Source organism: Mus caroli, chromosome 7, assembly GCF_900094665.2.
Source record: "Mus caroli chromosome 7, CAROLI_EIJ_v1.1, whole genome shotgun sequence".
Lineage (NCBI taxonomy): Eukaryota > Metazoa > Chordata > Mammalia > Rodentia > Muridae > Mus > Mus caroli.
In genome coordinates this window covers 114,953,192-114,972,419 of record NC_034576.1, presented here as the reverse complement: position 1 = coordinate 114,972,419, position 19,228 = coordinate 114,953,192, and the positions used below count along the sequence as shown (strand labels likewise).

General features: G+C 47.5%; 1 protein-coding gene across 2 annotated transcripts in view; it reads right to left on the bottom strand.

The window, feature by feature from the left end:
* Tead1 (TEA domain transcription factor 1) overlaps positions 1–16,574 on the bottom strand; it is a 222,925-nt gene extending 206,351 nt beyond the window's left edge. The window contains exon 1 of one of the 2 annotated variants that reach the window (XM_021166757.2): positions 16,174–16,574. The gene's annotated coding sequence lies outside the window, so the exon portion shown is untranslated. The remainder of the gene's footprint in view (positions 1–16,173) is intronic. The other variant, XM_021166759.2, reaches the window with a different exon arrangement.
* Positions 16,575–19,228: the final 2,654 nt, after the last annotated feature.

The following is a 19,228-nucleotide window of genomic DNA, read 5'->3' as shown; positions in this document are numbered from 1 at the left end:
GCAGAGACTTGCTTTGTGAATTAAGAGGGTCTGCACCTACTTCTGGGTACCCGTGGAGTAAAAGGGTGGAGACAAGCCAGGTAAACTGTACCCACAGCACAGAGGAGCCATTAAAGGAAGTTTGTGAAGTAGGGGACATTAAATGGATATGACTTCCCAGGCCAGGGAGGTCAGCTCAGTGGAGTCAGAAGACCTTAATTTTGGATTACCCTCTCCCGCTGTTTCTAGGCTGAGCTGCACTGCCTGTGGCTTTGTTTTGCCAACAAGAAAGAATCCGCTAAAGCTGAAAGCCCAAGCACCAACTGAACTTCTGAGGAGATTATAGCTAGTTCTTTTAAAAACAAGCCTCCCCCCCCCCCCACACACACACACCTTCTTCTACCAAAGTGATGTACCAACATGGACCTGAAACAATTTCCAAGAAGCAGAGGCAGGAATAACTAAAAATAAGTTAAGTAAGAGGCTTGTTAAACAAAAAGCACATACTGGATTGTGATATATAGGACATGCTAGCACATTCCCATAATGCAGTAAAGCACTAGCCCTGCTCCTCTGAGACCTACCAGGAACTACAAAGTCAACATGTTTTACTTATAAAGATAATAAATTAGTGAGGCACTCTTTAAATGACTGAAACATTAAATATATTCTATTTTGAATACTTTGAACAGAGGACTTACGGACTTAATCCAGTATTTACTGAACAAATGTAATGGCCCCAGAAGCATCTTCAAATAAAGCCGGCAGCACGCAGGACCCAGAGTCACCATGGAGCAAGGCATGTCCCCTGGGCTTGGTTCAATAGACAAAGAGGTGAGACATCTACCAGGCCAACATGAGGAGGGAGCTTTGGTCTTTGGAGTCAAACCATGAACCACAGTGGAAGAAGAAGAAAAAAAAAAGAGGCTAGTCTTCAGTTTGGGGGATGTTTGGTAGACTTGGAAACTGGAAGGGTGGTGGGAGGGGTTTATTATATAGCCCCAGGCAGGTCTCCTGGTTATCCTTCTGACTCAGTCTCCTAAATACTGGAACTGCAGGCACATGCCACTGCACCTGACTAGAGTTTTTCTTTAGGAAAACACAGGGTAACCAGAAGATGTGAGGAAATGGCAAAGAAGACCCAAAAGAACCAGGCACGGGAAAACACACACAACGTTAAGATGAATCGAGTCGCAGGCGTACGTACTGAGGTCCAATTCCAAACGGGAGCGTGGTATCAGAGACCCTGGCTAAAATAAAATGTGACTTCAAAATTCTTCCCATAGAAGGAACGTAACTGCAGAGACACTTGTTGTAAACCTGAGAGTTCACAAGAGGCTGAGCATGAAGGGGGCACAGGGTACGAGGAAAGTGTCCACAGGACACAGGAAGCAACGAAAGCCACCGAGGCTGGCCAGCTACGAGTATGCACAACTGACCAGAATGGATTCAGACACATCAGACAACCTGAAATCTAAGACTACAAAAATCACAAGACAGAAGTCTGGTAGACACTCGCCTAAGTAAGGCATGGGGTTGGGGGTGACTCTGCCTTCCTTTTACGGAAATGGAAGGCAAGGTTAAACAAACAGCTGGCATAAGTATCTCATTGCAACAGCATTCTAACAGAGGAAAAGTAACTGAAATATGGGATATAGAATGAGAATATGGTGTATCCATTTGTAAAGTCAGCAAGCATAACCGATCATGTTCCCATCATGAGACAGAGCAAACATTATGTGCATGTCAAACAAAAAAACATAGATACCTGGGGGCTGGAGCAGTCCCGACCATCCAATTTGCAATGGTCAGTTCACAGCTACCTGTAACTCCAGCTCCAAAAGAGCCACACACACAGACACATATAATTTTTAAGAAAAAAAAAAAAAAATTAAACCAACCCAAAACAGATCAGACTCTAGATTTAAGAGCTTCTAGATCTAACTCCTAGTTGCTGAAATCCCAACACGGAGCAGAGAGCATGATCAACTTCAACGGTACTGTGTGGTGCTGCTGCAGAATCCAGATGGAGCTGACAGTGAGGATGCCGCTGGAGCTCTCTCTGGCGCTCTCTCTCTCTCTCTCTCTCTCTCTCTCTCTCTCTCTCTCTCTCACACACACACACACACACACACACACACGTCACAGAGGGAGTTCAAGGGTCGGAAGATCCTTACCTTCTCCCTTGTCTGAAGCAGGGACCCTTGCTCACTGGTGTACGCTCCAGGCTGGCTGACCTGTGACCTTCTACAGGCTCTCCTGCCTCTTGCTCTCACATCACTGTGGGAATGCTGGGTTTCCAGGCACTTGGGCTGCCTCCTTCTCCAGCTTTATGTGGCCTCTAAAGATCAGAACTCAGGTCCTGGAAATTGTGTGGCAAGCCCTTTACCCACCCAGGCATCTCCACAACCCCACAGAGTTTTAAGCAACCAGGCCTGACCTGCTGGTCTTGCTTGAACCCTGATCTGAACAATTTAACTAGAGGAAACATTTTATGAGGCAATCAAGGAGCTCTGAGTAGCGATGCTAAGCAGTTATTAAGGTGCCAGTGTGACTGTGATAATGTGCTTGGTGGGGTTTACTTTTTTATGTTTAAGTGTGTGTGTGTATGTGTGTGTTCATGTACATGTATGTGTGCACATATGCATGTGTGACTGTGTGTACTTGTATACATGCAGGGGTATATGTGCACACACACGCTCGAGAACACACGAGTGTTCATATGGTAATGTATATGTACCTGAGCACAGGTGCTTGCAGGGACCAGAAGAGGGCATCAAACCCCTAGAACTGGAATTACAAGCCAGACAGGGGTAATAGGAAAAGAACCCCAGTCCTCTCTTGAGAGAGCAGCAAGCGCTCTTAACTTCACAGCCATCTCTCCAGCTCCACCCACCCCACACCCATTGTAGAAACAGACTGAAACTCCATAGATGAACCCATATGGCATCCAGAAATGCTTCAAGATAGAGATGGAGAAGAGGTGCCAGAAGAGGGCTGTGGCACCTTGAACAGAAATGGCTCAAGGGGTTGGGGGGAAGGGGGCTTTCCCTGACCTCTGCTAGCTGCACTTTCTCATAACTGAAAATCTAAAACAGAATAGAAACAGGAAAGTCAGACAGCAAAAGCAATAGGCAGCAGTCAGCTTCAGGGTGCCGGTGACCACAGTCCTAATTACAACCCACTGTTCAGGAGGTACCGTGCCAATCCTTGAAAGCCCACAACTGTCCATGCCACAGGTAAGAACCAATGTTCCTCAGCATCAACGAGGCTCCCAGAGTCGAACATTAGTCAAACTCTCAAGTGCAGAGGCTAATGAAAATCACAAGTTGTCGTCTTTGCAAAAAAAACACTGAGTGCTGTGATCTATAAGCCAAGAACTCCAGTACAACAGGAGAAAGAGATGTGTCCCCCATGGCCATTTTTGGTGTGTGTGTGTGTGTGTGTGTGTGAGAGAGAGAGAGAGAGAGAGAGAGAGAGAGAGAGAGAGAAAGAGAGAGAGAGAGAGAGAGAAAGCTCAGACCTGGCAATCTGTAATCCCAGAGCTCAGAAGATGGGATGGAGAAGGATGCACACTTGAAGCTAGCTTAGGCTAACAGCAAGATACTCAAAGGCAGGTGAGAGACAGAAGGAGAAAGGGTGAAGGAGATGGAGCATGAGCAGGGACTCCAGCCAAGAGGAGAGCTGGGAAGCCATAAACACACCCAGTGGAGGCAGATGAGAAAGGTTCCATCTTAGAGACCTGTGGTGGAGGGAGCCAGAAGCTCAGGCAAGGTTGGACGGACACACAATGAAGCTTCCTGAAGGCTGGCTGTGAGATCGAGTGGGCCTTACACCCACAAGCACTATTGCCTCCCACACCTTTCAGGGGAGAGACAGTGCCTGGCCTGGGGCGGAGGTGTCACACTGTCAATAGCAGAAAGAGCTTGCCTGTGTCTGATGGCAGGGACATTAAGCTCATTTGCAGAAGCTCAATAGTGAACTAAGCTGGGGTCACACCAAAACTCTACAACACAAACATCTAAGGAGACCGAGAAGAGGGCTAGCTGTGGCAGAGGGAAAGACAAGAACCCACAATTGGCAAGCAGGAACCCCAACCACCAACACACGCGAGGAGAAAAAGTTACAAACCTTTCTCCTAAAACCAAAGCGTTGAAGATAAATACTACCCCTTTCTCCACCTCATCTCAAAGTTCAGCCTCTAAATAGCAGGTGATAGCCCAGATGGGAAGGTGAGAGTGGAATTAGTCAAGGTTATCTGGGGGTACCGATCCTAGCAGGTGTCATTTGCATAAAGCAGCCTCGGGGAAAGTGAAGGCAAACCTCTGGACTGCCAGCCTAGAGACCAGTGGGGCAGGCGGAGCAGCCTCCAGCTTTCCAACCACACCTGCCCCTCCCCCACGGACTACGGGAAGCAACGCAGGCCCCCTGCTCTCACTTCTAAAGGCCAGACACAGGTCCTCACAGAACTAAAAAACTAAAGCTAAAAGCTAGAGTTGACCTTTGCTCTTTCCGGGCTAGACAAACAGAAGGCTCCCCTGGGCCACACCCAACTGCTTAAGATCTCAACCACATGTTTATACTCAAGATGGAGAAAATGGAACTTACAGAGATAAAGTAGCCATCCTCTTTCCAAGGCAAAACCATTAACAGAGAAGTCTCTTTGTTTCCACATCAAGGACTGCCATAACTTATTCAAATTCCACAATAAAACCTGATAGGTGAGTTAATCCTAACTCCTTTGTTAGGCAGCTGACCTAAGAACTGGCTGTGTGACCTTGGGAAGCTCACTACACCTCTCTCGGAGCTTCTTCACAGGTCTCAATTACCAATGAAGTTTTTACATTTGAATGGCTGGTGTTTTAAGAATTGGCTTAAAAAAGAACTTACCTCCCTTTCCTACCCAAATTCCCACTGGGAAGCCCACGGATTATCACAACTAGAATGGATCACAACTAGAATGGAAGAGGAGTGAACTGGCTTTAGAAGTGTGGGCTCCCAGATTCATCTCACACACACATTCAGGCAGACACCCCAACATCACCCCAGATCGAAAGCCCTGTAGCTGGCTGGCAACATGTTAGAGAGCTCGTCTGGCCCATGTGAAGCCCTGAGTCTGAGTCCCATCCCAGAACAAGCCTGAGGCCACAGAAAAACCAATGGCAGAGGCTTCCCAGGCAAAGCTCCCTATACCACCAGCCAGGGAGCAGAGGGACCAAGCCTCAAACTCACTGAGTACCTTCAATGCCCTCTACCACCAGCACCACGGATTTGAGCTCCTGGGCTCAAAGACCAAATCCAGAGGCTCCAGTCTCCCTCGAACCCCAAAGACACTGAACTGAATAAACATCAAGACAGCACACCCAGATAAGCCCCAGCATTGCTGGGCGTGGTGGCCCACACCTTTAATCCCAGTGCTCCCGAGGCAGAGTGAGTTCCAAGCCAGTCAAGCTATATACAGTGAGACCCTGTCTCAGACACCCACTAGCACCAAATGATTCATACTGACTTTTGGTTTGGGGCAAAGATTTCTTCCAAACAATCCTCAGGCTCCACCCCATTCTCTCCACCCATGTGTAGGACACTACTCGGGTCTTCCTAAGAACTAAAGAGGGCACTGAACGCCTTGGGACCCCTACTCCTTCCTTCCTTCTCCATAGGACTACAAGCTCCAAGAGAAGATCTGAAACACACACAACAAAGCATATTGCAAGGCCACTCAAGCTTCCTGTCCAGACACTGCTCTTTCTACCTAATAACAGGGAGTTGGCCAGTCTCTCATTAGAAATGCTATCTCCCACATCCCTGTGCACTGAGGGATTCTGAAAGGGAAAACAGGGTGCCAGGACAAGCCACACTGAGCATAAGTTTGAAACAGAGGCCACAGAGTTAAGACAATCAGGATGGGACTGGAAGACAATCAGGATGGGACTGGAGGATGTGGGAGCAAGAAGAGCCCTGTGAACGATAGGAAAACAGGAGAGTGCAGAGGTTGAAAGCTCGGCTATCAATTAAAATGACTTTAGACAGCCTTCCCCCACCACCTTACAATTGACAAACTGGACGTGGTAATGAGCAAGCTGCCCGTGTGCTATCCAGAAGTGACTTCATCTTCTACTTGATCCTTCATGATGTCATTTCACTAGATGCCATCAAGCTTGAGAGCAGCTGGCAAGAGCGCTTGCCTAGCAAGCACAATTCCCTGTTCTCGATGGAAACACACAAGGTGGAGGCAGGAGGATGAGAAGCTCCAGGTTATCCTTGGCAATACAGTAAGCAAGGTTGATGCCTCCCTGGGCAACATAAGACCCTGTCTCAAACACAAAATAAAAAAGTACATCTAACCAGTAACTATAAGGCATTCATCATTTGGGAGCCAAAAACTCAACCTTACTAGCACTTAATAAGTGAAAGATTTCCTACACTTTGTTTTGAGACACCGTCTCATTATATAGCTCCGGTTGGCTTGGAACTCAGAGATCTGCCAGCTTCTGACTCGCAGGACTGAGAATACACTAAGAAGAACCCAGGTCTTTAGTACATGCTGGGCCAGGACTACTACTGGGCTATACTCAACACAATAAAAGCTCTCAACCTACCTATGGGTCAAGTCCCCTTTGTAGTTACATATCCCATATTTACATTACAACTCCTAACAGTAGCAAAACTACAGTTATAAAGTAGCAACAGAATAATATTATGGTTGGAACTGCATTAGTAGGTTGTAGCATTAGGAAGGTTGAAGGCCTATGCTTTAAAAGGATCTCTCTGGGTCTTCTTGTCCCTTCTGCACTAAACCCAGCAAACTGATATAAGCTCCTTTCATTGGGTCTAAATACTAACTGCTTGAACCACCACCAAAACTCAAGGGACATGGCAGGGGTGCAACAGAGGGCAGTCAGAGCAGTGACTACATTCTGGGTTCATAGGTTTGAACACACAATTCACACACTGTAAAACCTCTGAGAGTATATAACACACTGTGTTCAAAAAAAGCCGGGAAGAGGGCACTGTCGGGTTTTGAAATCTTGCTGTCCCTGAGGGCCTCCTTCCAGCCCCACCACTCTCCTCCTAAAATGTTGAAACATTTTTAGTTTTAACTTTTTCAGATTGGGAAACCTGACTGAGCAGCAGCACACCCTTCTTCCACGCATGGCTTCTTAAGAGATAAGGGCAGGAAGCCGATAAAATGCAGGTGGTCCCTGGCTCAGGCTCCCACAGAGCAATCTGTAACTGCTCAGCCTGTTCAGCCAGAGTGACCTAAAAACTCAGGGTCGATGACACACCCTGAGCTATAGCTGAGAACCTGAGCAGACCAGGATCAGTTAGAACAACTGACTTCCAAAACTACCCACATGAAATTGTGAAAGGATTGAAAAGAATAAAAAACAACTCAACAGGCGATTTGGCTTCCCGGAGTGAGTCGGCTCACTTATCCAGGAAATACCTGGAATTAGACATTCATCACTTAGGCTAACAAATGTCCTGTCCCCTTAAATATGTAAATAGCAAATAAACAGAGGGGGAAAAAAAGCTGCACCCCCCCCCCAGCACCTGAATTAGCATGTGAAATGTACCTGATCCAGAAAAAGGGAGGCTTAGAGGAGCAAAGACCAACTGTACAGTCTGCCTTCTTTGGGAGCACAGAGGCCAGGGAGCAGAGAGCGACTCCTGCAGCCTGCCCAAGAGCAGCCGACACATCACTCCAACGTTTAACCCCATTTTCCAGGTGAGGAAATGGAAGGCAGCCTGCCTTAAGTAGTCTCAGAGTTTCGAAGAAGGCCAGACGTGGGGAGGCAAGAGTTTGAGGCTAGCCTGGTCTACATAATGAGGTTCAAGTCAGCCACAGCTACTTTAATAAAAACTAAAGTTACAAAGAGAACAGTGATGTTAGGCATGAGCTGTGTCTGGCCTTCCCTCTCCACCACCCAGGTCCAAGCCGCTTGCACGGCCTCCCCAAGCAAACGGCCCCTTCCAACAATCACCACAAGAATTTAGACACCAAGCTCAGAATCAGGAAGGAAGCCACAAACGGCCTTTCTTTTGGAAGGATATAAATTACCTATTATTTCCCGAAGGATTTTCATTTAATTCTTTATTACCACTTTGCAAAGGTAACTCCAACTATCATACATTTACTGATGGATTCCTCCGAGTACTGTAAGCCTTGCCTGGATTTCCCTGGTTTTCGGAGAAGCCACCCTGCCGGCTAACCCCCACCCCCACCCCAGGCAGTCCCTAGAAAGTCTGATCTGTCAAGTTAAGACTCCAGTGAGCACTTCACAGTCGGTTATTACCCAGGGAACCTTCTCTACAGATTTACAGATAGGAAGGCGAGCAAGCATCCCAAGAGCTGAGGGTCATGAATTCCAGCATGACTTGGGCTGTACTAAAACACCCTAAAAGGAGGGGGTGGGGGGAAGGGATGGGAGAGGAGAGGAAACTTCCTGGTGAAGATACCAAAGCCCAAGGACAGAAAATGATCCGCCCAGTGTCATATTAGCCAAGACAACCTAAAATAAGCAAACTCCACACAACCTCACTCCTGATGATATGACATTCTGCGGTATGTTTGCTACTGACTTGTCTCAGGACAAACTTCATGCAATCTAAAGGCTCTGAAGAGTATCTGAAGTCAAGTGGACGATCAGAACCACCGCATGGCCAGCCACAAGATTCTCCCTTTCACACACATCCCAACTTACAAAACACTCAAGCCGGCTGGGGACATATAGCTCAGCTGGTAGAATGCCTACAACTCAACAGTAAACCCAGGGTTCTGGTGTCAACACCACATAAACCTGGCATGGTGCCCATAATCCCAGCACTGAGGAGGTGGGAACAGGACGGTCAGTTGAAAGTCATCCTCAGGTTACAGAGCCTGGGATACATGAAATAAGAAAGATAAAAAACACCTCTTGGGCTGAGGATGTAACTTAATGGAGGTATGAGGAAAAAAAAAAAAAAGAGAGAATGGGGACGGGAGGGGAAGCCTGGATGCTTAATACCACAAAAGTGAAAAGAAAATAAAGATTTGTCCTTTAGAACTCAGGAAATTCAATACACATCTGCCTAGGAGGGGCCCAGAGTCTGCTCACTAGCTGTCTTCCCGATCACCAAGTTGCTGTCACCGTTTAAATACACAGTTAAATACACAGTTGCAAGCAGACCAAGAGCATCTAGATGCCCGAGTGAGGACTGGATGCTGAGCACCATGGGCCCTGCAAGTCTGAATGGGAGCTGCCATTGGGCTTTCTCCTGACCCCTCAGTGCTCAAATGCACAGGAGGAGCTCTAGAGCATATCCCACTCGGAGTAGGACCTCGGCAGCCAGAGCAGAAGAACTCTGCTCTAAGCCCTAGAAATCACACCTGGAAACAACTAACAACTACCGGCCTCTCCAGGGGAGCTGGTGATGCCAGACACAGAGAGGCCTGTCTGTCGTACAAAAAGATGGGCCAGTAAGATGGCGCGCACACACACAATCAATAATAATAAATTCCTAGGCACAGATAACTGAGAAAACACTTACCCTGACTCTATCACAGGGTAAAAAGAAAAAAGCAAAGACACAGTCCCCTCTCCGGAACAGATGTCTTCAGAGGTCTGCTAGGTGAGGGACCTGAAGGGTAGGGGTGCACACAGGTGGGGAGGTGATGGGAAAAGGATCTCACCATAACTTCCCAGGCATGTGTAACTGAGGCAAAAACATCTGCTCAGCAGCTGGTAACTCAGTGGTCATGTACAGGGCCAAACATCCTCAAACGTGTCATGTGTGCACAGAGCCCTTGCAGCTCCAGCAAGCTCACCAATGGGGTGATTGCAACTTGCATTCAGCTTCGCCGGACACCTAAGTGATATTCTAGAGGCATTCCTTAATAATTCCTGGTTAAGAAAACAAGCTGCTTCCAGTCTCCAAATCACTGGCCCTTTCCAGACATACGTGTCATTCATTTCTGCACTTCGCGGTGAAGGTGAAAGAGAATTAGGGAAGTTCTCGGCATGTCTAACAGAAACCTTTTATCACACTAGAAGCATCAGTCATGTTATCTCATTAGTACATAAAGCAAAAGCAGACTCTGAATTAAGGGAGCCCTTAGCTCTACCAGTATGAAAATGAACACTGGCATCCTGTTCTCTGCTGGTCTGCAATGGCAACCAACTCGAGGCAGCATCCTCATCCCTTCAGCTGATGGGAAACTGACTTTAACCACTATTGTCTTGGAGAGGCTCCGAGGTGAGGAGGCAGCGAGGGGGAAAGGACTGAAAGAAATCCTTCCAAAGGAAACAGGGCTCACAATGGTTTGGGAATCAGGCCCCAGAACACCCCTGCCAGGGTGATGGGTGATCTGAAAAACAAGGCATATCAAAGTGCTATTGATAAGCTGACTCAGTAGACAGCTTATCTGAGGCCCTCATGGACCATATGGTGCCCCAACTTCTGCTGCCTGTTGCTGCCACAACAATAGGCTTGCCTGCCCAGAAAGCACCATGGTGGGACAGAAGCTCAGCAGCAGAGGCATGCCGCCCGCCCGGCTATAGTGTTTACATTTTATTTTGTGTTGTTAGCTTTGTGTGTCCCCGGCGGGGAAACACACACCACACACGCTTCGTGTCAGACACCAGGGTTACCTGCAGAATGCAAATGGACATGCGACATGTATGTGCTTGTGGATGGGAACAGATCAGGTGAACAAGAAAAGCAGATGTCAACTTCAGAATTAGAACATGGCTGGTGGGGGAGGGTGAGCGGGCTGGCTCCCAGCTAGCGCAGGAGCAGACAATGCTCTTTTCTCAAAAAACACTCTGGCCAGGCGGGCCTCGGGGAGTGGCTATTTAAAACACTTGGCTTCTTTTATTCTGCAGGCGGAGAAGTGAATTCAGTTCTTCGGAGCCAGAGCAAATGAAGTCATTTGGTTTCTGTGGGTTCTCTATGCACTTCGGCAGTAGGAACCGGGCCATCCAAGTTGGCCTTTCCTCATTAACTCCGTTTTCCTTGAAAAAGACAGTAAGGTCACAGCAAAATTCTAGGATATGGGGCACTGAAATGGATGCTGTCAAAGCCATCAGGAAGTCATGGTGTGAAGGCAAACAGGTATCACTTTCCAAAGGCTTGGGTTGGCATGACAGACCGACCGGGACGACTTTGGTCAAATTATGTATCTTCTCAGAGGTTTTCCTGTCTTTGCAGATGATCATAAAATATTCATTTATCTAGTTGACTACCTATTAGGAAAAAAAGACACTGGTTCCCAATAAGAACTCTGCAGCTACAGTGTCAGGTGACATAAAAGCTGCCCTAAGATGCAGGAGCTCGAGGTGGTTCAAAGCAAAAATGCAGGCAGAAGGCTCTCCCTCAATCTTCACAGCAGAGCTTCGGCAGAAAGATACTGGTTTCATCTGTGACACCAGCCCCATATCTAAGTGGACAACATTCTTGGATGAACTTCTCAAATTTTCTTAAACAGTCTCAGATTTTTTTTTTTCAAAAAAAAAAAAATCTCCTTTCAAGTTAAATTGAGATTGCACTTGAACTCTATCCAAGAGCAAAGCTGAACTGAATTATGATAATTAGAAAGCTGTGTCTATAATTTTTTTAAGAAGTCAGTAGAGTTGATATATTTTTTTAAAAAGTTCATGCCAGAGAATATAAGTTCAGTATGTTCTCACATAACTAACATTTCTCACCATTCTGACCAGTTTTTCAGTTTACCCATCAGTATTGCTGGGTTGTCCCAGGTCTCAGTACAGACAAACGTGTCAGATGCCGAGAAGCTCCCAGAACTTCCCCCTGCAGAGGTGGACACTCAACTTCTTCATCAGTAAATTAGTCCACTTTTAAGTCTTAAGCTCATTTCCCAACGCTCTATCTTTCACCATTAAAAAATGTTAATACGGGGTTGCCATGTGGCTCAGTTGTTACAGGCGCTATCATGAGACCAGAGTGTGATCCCAAGGAAGGGTATAATATAAACCCAGCATGGGTAACACAGGTCTGTACTCCATCCAGCACATGAGCAGCAGAAGAATGAAGATCTCGCATCCAGGATCATGCTCAGCTACACAGTAAGCTGAAGGTCTCATACATGGGACCTGCTTCAAAAAACGAAGAGCTAATGAAATCGTATGACAGAGCCTTACAAACAAGTGTGAATAAGAAAAGAACATAGAAAATACGGGGGGGGGGGGGGACACACGACATAGTCTTCCCTTGGGCTGCCACAAAACTGAAGACAGCTTCTCTGAAATACCATTTCCATTGTCCAATCAGAAGACGTGTGTGTGTGTGTGTGTGTGTGTGTGTGTGTGTGTGTGTGTGTGTACATCCATTCCACAGCCTGAGGAAACTATCCTAAACCACCCAATGGTGTAAGCTAACAAAATGGGAACTAGGGATCAGGGGATAGCCCACCCTCTGGGCAACAGTGACCTGAGGGTCCCTGCCCTGCAAAACCAAAACTTGCCATTTGCTTGGACCAAGTGAAAAAAATGCACATTTCAAAACTCTCCTACTCTGCACCAATGCAAAGTTGGAACATTTCTAAAGAAATGATCCCATTCCAACCTCAAGTTCAAACATGGACCAGCATTAAGGAGAACCATAAAAAAAAAGAACCTCAAAGGACTGGCAATACAATTCACATCTTTGAAACTGAACAAAATCCTCCAAAAATGGAGACCCACTGCCCTAGAAGCCAGAAGGGTGGAACACCCTGTTCAGATATGCACAGTAGCCACACAACAGGGTCTAAAGAAGTGTCTACCAAAAAAAGCCCAGCCCTGAGCCGGTGCTAAGAACTGACCTGAATTGCTTTATCACCTTGATGAATAACAATATTAACACTACATGACTTAGGGTTCCTACATAAAAATATGATGATCTGAAACCTCTACACCTAATAGAAGAAAAGGCAGCACGCAGCTCCAGAACATAATGGCAGCCATCGCCAGTGCCCCGTCAGTCAAGCACAGCGTATGACAGTCGGTGAGGGTGAGTGACAATGTACTGTCCTTACAGAATTCAGAAGTAGGATATAAGCACTCTGCGATTCCAGTTGCAAAACTGTAATAAAAGAGAAGTCTGCCTTAACTAACAAAAAATGAGAAAGGTTTTCTTCCAGTTTGGGGGAGAAAGCTGAGCACTAGCGTTAGCCAGTATTTCTTAAGCCATAAAAAGAAAAAAGAAAAAAAAAAAAGACCCTACTCAAAAGTTGTACCACTCCACAGAATCCTCCCAATGGCTGTTACTCAGAAACACACACATATACTTCTGCTTTCCTACTCCCTTCATGGGGAAACAGAACCAAACACATAAAATGGTAGCTTTGAAGCAAGGGCCCTAATTTCTCTGCACAGATACGGTTATTCTTTTTAAGCCCACTGGGTCATACACAGTTATCAGCATGGACCCCGGGAGTGATTAAGACACCATCACAATTTCCATTTGCAAGCAGTTTAATTACACTCACAATTAACCCATAACACATGAGATTAGAGAGGAAAGTAATCCTACAGATGTCCACGTTCTTCTTGTACAACCATGGACTGGGGACTGAGGAGGAGATCTATCTATTTCCAAAGCCCACAACAACTGCCTAATGCTGCTAATGGTCTGTCTCTTGGTCGGGGTCTCCATTCCCTCCACAGGCAGTATGATGCCAAACACAGTCTAGACACAGATAGTTCCATAAAGATATATCTTCTTACATTTGCTTCTGCCTATCGGCAGAACCAACTAAAATCAAATCTATGCACTACTGAACTTAAAAACAATAATAATAATAATCTTTTTCTTAGTTTTCTGTCTTCTTCCCAAATCAGAAGATGCCAGAATCCAAAGCAAGTATGCGAACATATAATCCCAGCTGTATACAGCAAAGAGAGGGAGAGAAAGCAGGAGGGGCAGGAAGCCAGCTCCCCACCGGGTGACCCCTGCAGACCCACCTGCACCACTTCACAGGGCTATAAGAGAAGCACACACTGTACGTACCACAGTACAAGCCAGAGTTACTCATTCAGTTAGTGCAGCCTGTGTCAGTCTATGCTACATTATCTGCCAGCTTCAAATTAAAGGTCACTAACTATACACATGTCCTAGTCACTCCTGGCCTTTGCTTGTACAAAACCTCCAATAACCCCAGAATGTTCCCTAGAATTTATAAAGAACCCCAGGAAGAAGGAACTCACACAAAGATTCTCTTTCCCCTTCTTCTCTCCGCCCGCCCCCTTTTTTTTTTTTAAACTCTTTTATAAAGGCAAAGTGTCTCTCTGGCTTTGTTTCAAACTTGTTTTTAAAAAATAAAAAGTATTCTAATATTTCCCTAAACCTTCAATTTAAACAATACTTGCCATTAAACAGAAAATAAAATGGTTTACTTAAGGACATGAACAAGACTCAGTAATAGAGACAGCTTATCAGCTCATTTTTTTTTATACAAACAACAAATAAAAGAATTGCAAACTCTGTTGAAAACCTGAAACCTAAGAGTGCGACACAGAGTTACACATTCAAAGAAATACTACACAAAAATATCTTATGACCATTTATGGAAATACTGAGATTAGAAAACTACGCCTTTCCTCCTTAAAATCATCAATTTAAAACCTTGCTGTTGACAAAGGTTCAGCTAAACGCATTTGTCTTTCCGGAGTCCTGCTGTAACTGGGTCTACGGTTTCCTTCTAAAGAGGAAAGATTCTTACCAAAGTTGGATCTAAGTCTGGCCCTTATAAGCATTCAGATGCGCCTGGGCCCAAAGATCCTGCTATTCACAGAAAAGCGCAGACTCCGCTGAAAGGCGGAAGCCCCTGGCACAGTCTGTACAGCCTGAGGACTATTCCCAGCCTCAGTCTCAAGGCAGATTAGCCCCCACCCAAGAGCTCAGGCTTGCACAGACAAGCTACCCCTTGGCTCCGGGTAGATCGAGTCTCCCTAACGGGAAGGATCTGTCCACCCGGGGAACCACCTGCAGGCACTCGGCACACTCTAAGCCACCAGACCACCTAAACTAACAACGAATCCTGGCCACAAGGCGTGGAGGAGACCGAGATTCTGTTACTTTGCATTATCTGTAGGAATTGAAATATTTTCCATTCACTATTTTGAAATATGATCGTATTTACAGACCTTTTTGTTCCAAGGACCTCGGCTCCTTTCAAATGGCGCTATTTTAAAACCCCGGCCTTTCTACACTACCGATTCCTGGAATATCTGTCTGTAAGTTTCCAGCGCTGAGATCAATTTGCATTTCTGTAAATCACAGACAGCTTCTAAGAACTTAACAAGCCTCCTGAGAAACGCTGGTGGCTGGTATTTCATTGTTTCATAAATATTTTTATACGGGTGACACCATTCAACTTAAAATAAATCTTTAAAAAGGAAGACGATTAAGACCGAGGAAAATTAGTCTGGCTTTTATTTTCACGGGAAGAAGATAAGTGAAGTGTGAGCCTCACTTCTTAAAATGTAGCTTTGATTATTTTTTTAAAAATGCATTAAAAAAGAAAAAGGAAACTCCTAGAAGTTGAACTTTCTTTCAAACGGGCCTCTAGACTCTGAAAACAAGTGGTGCTGCCGCGAACAAAGGCTAAAAGTGTCCCCAGATTTTTTTTTTGGGGGGGGGTCCTCCTGGGGATCGTATCTCCTCCAATAAACAAACAAATCTCCCAGTATTTCCTACCGAGGGGAAGTTTTCCAGGGAGAGTCTACTCCCGCGTTTGGTGGTAAATGCGACTCAGTCTTTTTTGGACACAATGTTTCTGCTGACTCCTGAAAATTTTCCACTTGAATGTGCACTGGAGCGGCGGCGGCGGCGGCAGCTCTGGAGAGGCGGCAAGAGCGAGAGAGCCCTCTTTCATCTCCCGGGAGGAGGAGCCCGGATCGGCGCGGACCCCGAAGGGGCCGGGCGCCGGGGGAGTCACCCGGCTGCAGGCTCTAGGCTGCGCGCCGAACGCTCTCCCCACCCGCGATCGCGCCAAACTCGGCGCTTCCCAAGCAAGGAGCGAGGTGCGCGGGAGAGGGACGCTGGGGAGAGGGGCGCGCAGAAAGGCGAGCGGGGCCGCCTGTTGCCGCGCAGGGTTGCGGCCCAACTTGCAGGGCGGCGGGGCCGCTCCCCTCTGGGAGCCGCACACAAAGCGCCGATCGCGGTGACGCCTAGACAGCCCGCGCCCCCGAGTCCGCCCCGCGCGCAACTTACCACGGCCGCCCGAGCGGGCGCGGCAAACTTCGGGGCGCTGGGCCGCCGCCCCCGCGCTACTCCAGCCGGTACTCCCTGCGGTACTCCCGCGCCGGGCAGCGCCAACCCGGCCTCGCCGGCTCCCGGGACGGGCAGGGCGCGCCGGGGCAGCTGCCCGCGCTCCGGCGACGCTGCGCGCTGGGGGGTCAGCGCATGGCCTGCGCCCCGCCGCGGCCGCCCCGGGCCCGGGCCCCGGCGCGCGGACTCCCCGCGAGCTGGAAGCGAGTGTGCGAAGTGCTGGGGGGCGCCCGCGGCGGGCGGCGGGGCCGCGGAGGCTCGGCTCGGCTCGGGCGGCGCGGCGCGGCGCGAGCGATGCGAAGAATGTGCGGAATGAGGACAGGAATGAAATGAACGCCAGGACCGAACTCGCTCCGGAGGGGTGGGGCCTCGGTGACGTCATGCCGCCGGGTCCTGGATGGGGCGGGGCCTGCCGCCGCGGTGACGTCATGGTGTGGGGCGGGACGCGTGGGGCGGGACTTGGCGCCCACGGGGGAGCGAGCCGCGCGCGATGGCGGGGGCTCAGGGCTTTGTGCGGTCCGAGGCGGGGCGGTCGGATACTAGGAAGGCCGGGTGTGCGCCCTCCGCCTGCTGTGCCTCAGTTTACCCCGTCCTGGTTTGCGCAGGCAACGACGCTCCCAGGCTGGAAGGGAGGTTGCTCTTCAGGAAACTGAGGCCGGAGTGGGCGGCTTCCCCAGCCCGCCACTCCTCCTCTAGCCGTTTCGCTTTACCCAAGTTCGCGGCGCTCGCGCAAATTCTGGGCTTTGCGAACTCCGGGTTGGAGCGTCACGGAGTCCTCGCCCGCCTCCTGCCCTGTCTTTCTAGAAGTGAAGTTCACTCGTGCTGCGAGTTGGGTCTACAGAAATCCTGCACCCGGTTAAATAAAATAAATAAAGTCTTGCCTGGCTGCAAAAAGCAGCTTCGTGCCGTCCCTTTATGGAGAAAGTGAGAATCAATCATAAACGGTTTGAACTCTTTTTGGAGTGGACGGCGCCTCAGTACTTCAGTACTCGGGTAAAGTTAACGGAGGCTGGGACAGACATGCTGGCAGTTTGGGCCGGTAGCAGTCCGTAGTTTCCCAGAAAGGAGCCGGCCCTTCCCGCACCGGGACTTCCTTCTTTCAGCTCTGGCTTCAGAACAAACTAATGGCGCCTGTTTTGTGCCCGAGGATTCCTGGAGTGTGCATAACTCAGGAAAGCGAATGGGACTCACTGAGCGCGTTTGATCGGAAACAACGATTAGCAGTGCGTTTTAAAGGCAGAAATATCGTTCACTAATGCATTTTTAAAATTTTACGTCAAGAGAATTGAAGACTCCCATGCCGTTGTAAAAAGTAATACAGAGACATTCTTTGTTCGCTTCACTCAGCTCTTCCCCACGCCTGTCAACCAAAATTATATCCCAGCCAGGGTATTAATTTTCGAGCAGATTTTCCAGATCAACTTGTACACATCAGTGTGTATTTGTTTAATTCTATACATTCTATAATTTCTCACTTGTGTAGATGTCCACCGCAATCAGGTACAAATGTGTATTATTTCTAGTTACTATGCAGTAATGTGACAGGTTGACAGTAAGAACTTCATACACCCAAGCAGAGTATTCGAAAATACACGACTATTTTCCCTCTAAAACTCTGGCAGGTGTATATCTCTTTTCCAGATAACCTCCCATTAACACCAGCGAACAAGACAGAGAGCAGAAGAAGCCAGAGGCAGTTAAAAGCACTTGCTGCTCTGCAGAGGACCAGGCTCCTGTCAGGTTCCCCACACGGTTGCTTTCAACAGTCTGTAACTCCAGTTCTGGGAGCACCAGGCACAAACACGGTGTACACATGCAGGTAAAACATTTGTAAACATAAATAAATAAGAGATTATTAAGTCTGGTAGCAGGGCTAGCCTACCAGTGGGTACATTTCTAAACCAGTATTTATCTTGCCCATGACAGGCCAGTTACCCTTCAGACTCCAGTTGCTCCTGACAATTCGGTGTTCTCTCATTTCTACTAAGCTAAGAAAGAATCCTTGGCCAAACTTCCAAAGCTATTCATGATATGCTATAACTCCTTGGCCTGTACTTTCTACAGCTTATTTCCATCAAAACACATATTCTTTGATATGTATGCTAAAAACCTTTTCTCCAAGGAAGCCTGTTCAGCTGGAGCCGGGCACAGTAGCAATATAATCCAGGAGGCTGGATAATATAATTCAGGAGGCTGAGGCAGGAGGATTGGTGAGAGTTTTAGGAAATCCTGAACTAAAGAATTGGATCCTGGGGCTGGTGATGGCTCAGCGGGTAAGAGCACTGACTGCTCTTCCAAAGGTCCTGAGTTCAAATCCCAACATGGTGGCTCACAACCATCCGTAGTGAGATATGACACCCTCTTCTGGTCTGTCAACTACAGTGTACTTACATATAATAATAAATAAAAATTTTAAAAAAAGAGTAGTTTAAAAAAAAAAAAAAGAATTGGATCCTCTCTGGAAGGGGGCGGGGAAGCTGGGGTCAGGGGAGGGGGACCTGATTAACTAGATGTCTCCTGCCCAGGACCCTGAAGTCACGTGGTCCAGCTATGCCATGTGTATTTGGTCTGTTAGTTCACAACCTATGTGTGTTTCTGGTGAGACTCGCCTGTATGAGACAGTGGTTAGGTCTCATTCAGCTAAGGTTATTCTGTTTAGGATCTGCTCAGGAATAGGAAATGCAACGTCATCTCTACCCATCTAGCTCATACCTTGTGTTCTCCTCATCTCCCTATTGGTCAAAACATTGGTCAGGACTTGTGAGTTTCCAGTTATGAGCAGTTGAACCCATCCAAGGGTGGAAACAACAGCTGCCACCTGCTAAAATGATAGCAGTTTTCATAAGTCGAATTCATTCTTAGTCTCTAGCATTTTGCATTTACCATCTCAATTAATCCCCACTGCACCTGTACAAAGTAGTAATTCTTATCCCAGTTTATACAGACGAGAAACAAGATGTAAGGACAAGCAGGGGATAGAAAATGGGGCCTAAATCCA